The sequence below is a fragment of the Silene latifolia genome, chromosome 4 (assembly GCF_048544455.1).
Source record: "Silene latifolia isolate original U9 population chromosome 4, ASM4854445v1, whole genome shotgun sequence".
In the NCBI taxonomy this organism is placed as follows: domain Eukaryota; kingdom Viridiplantae; phylum Streptophyta; class Magnoliopsida; order Caryophyllales; family Caryophyllaceae; genus Silene; species Silene latifolia.
Window position 1 is genome coordinate 28,518,024 of NC_133529.1, and position 2,216 is coordinate 28,520,239.

General features: G+C 40.3%; 1 non-coding gene across 1 annotated transcript; it reads right to left on the reverse strand.

Annotated features, from left to right (window-relative positions):
* Positions 1-506: 506 nt before the first annotated feature.
* Positions 507-613, reverse strand: LOC141654191 (small nucleolar RNA R71). Its single transcript, XR_012547755.1, has one exon. It is a non-coding gene; the product is annotated as a small nucleolar RNA R71 (small nucleolar RNA).
* Positions 614-2,216: the final 1,603 nt, after the last annotated feature.

Consider the following 2,216-nt stretch of genomic DNA (forward strand, 5'->3'; position numbering starts at 1 on the left):
GACTTGCTAGAAATACTTTGAGAGGTATTGGTGAGGTTGTAGATATTCAACCAAATACTATTGAGTTCATCAACCCTTTTGCAAGAGAAGGTGAGGAGAACCCAACACAAAATCAATCACACAACCAACCCACAATGCTTAAGTTTTCATCACATTCTGTACCAACCGAGTAGAACCTACCCAATGGTACTCCCACACCACAACACTTAACCGGAAATTTCATTGCAAAATCCGCATTTATCCAATTAGTCGAAAGAAGCCATTTTGGAGGGATGCCTAGTGAAGACCCTCATTCCCATATGGAAAATTTTTGTGACTATTGTGATGCGATTTCACAAACCGGTGTAACTCAAGACCAAATTCAATGGGTCTTTTTCCCTTTTTCTCTAATTGGCACCGCAAAACAATGGTTGAGAAGCCTTGATAAAGCCACTCTTGGAATTGACTCTTGGAAGAAGTTGGCTCTAGCTTTTTACAAAAAATTCTACCCTCCGGAAAAGACTAACATGCTAAGAGCTCAAATTACGGGTTTTAAGCAAAGGGATGAAGAATCTTTGTATGAAGCTTGGGAGCGATTCAAAGGAATTTGTCGCTCATGTCCTCATCATGGACTTAGCGAGTGGTTCTTGGTACAACAATTTTGGAATGGTCTTTATGAAGACTCAAGAAAAATTATTAACATAGGATCAAATGGTATGTTCACCGAAGTTGACGACAATCAAACTTGGACCAACATTGAGGAAATGGCAGTCCATAACTCACAATATAGTAGACCTCGCAAGGCTACTAGAGGATGAAAGCATGAAGTGGACTCTATTACTCAATTGGGTGCTCAACTTAGTGCTCATATTGATACCATAAACTTGAAGTTTGAGAAGGCTATGGCTAAACTTGAAGAAGCCTCAAAATCACCAAAGCATCATGTTAATGCCATGGTAGCATCTTCATCAATCCTAAGTGGGATATGTGAGAATTGTGGAACTTTGGGACATGACCAAGGTGAATGTAGGGGAACAAATGAACAAGTGAATGCTTTTCAAGCATACAAAAGTGGTACCCCTTATTCCAACTATTACAATGAAAACACCAAATTCCACCCAAATCTCTCATACAAAAGCCAAAATGTCCAAAACCCTCAACCAACATACACCCCTCCTCCCATGAGAAACCAAAACCAAATACCCTTTTTCAACCAAAACCAAGGTTATCAAAATCAAACTCCATACAATCAACAAAATGACCAAGGTTTTGATATTCAAAAAGCGGTCCTCCAAATGCAAAAGAATCAACAAGAATTTTTCACTCAAATGCAAAAAGATAGCTAAGTAAAAGACATCACCATCAACAATATCCTAGCCCACACAAAAATGTTGGAAACTCAATTGACCCATTTAGCGTCTTCAAACTCTGAAAGACAAAAGAGGCAATTATGACCTCAAAGTAATCCCCCAAGACATGAAATGGTTAGTGCCATAAACTTGAGGAGCGGTACGAGATATGAAGGGCCAAAGAATCAAGTTGAGGATGAAGTTGTGGAAGCTAGTGACAAAGAAGAAGTTGTGCAAAACTCTAAGGAAGGAGAACCAACAAATCAAGAAGTTTCAAAGAAAAGTGAAGAAAAGGCCAAGGAAAAGGAGCCCATTGTGATTAGACTTCCATTTCCGAGTCGTCAAGCTAAGCCTAAGTTTGATGACCAACTTGGAAAATTCATGGAAATTGTGAAGAATTTAGAAGTCTCGATTCCTTTCACGGAATTAATCAATCACGTGCCGGCCTATGCAAAGTACATGAAGGACATCCTTACGAAAAAGAAGTCAATCCGGAAGCTTGAAACTATCGCCTTCACTAAGGTGAGTAGTGCAATCCTTCAAGGGAGTTCACCTCCAAAACTTAAAAATCCGGGAAGCTTCTCAATACCGTGTACCATTGCAACACCACGATCAACAAGGCTTTATGTGATCTAGGAGCAAGTGTGAGTGTTATGCCGTATTCGGTTAGTAAAAGGCTAGGGATGGGAGAGCTTAAATGTACCAACATCACACTCTAAATGGCCGATAGAACAACGAAGACACCGTTAGGGATATGGGAAGATGTTCCCGTGAGAATTGGCAAATTCTTCATCCCGGTGGACTTTGTCATTGTTGACATGGAAGAAGACTCTAATATTCCGATCATCCTAGGAAGACCTTTCTTGCACACCGCGGGTGCGGCGATAG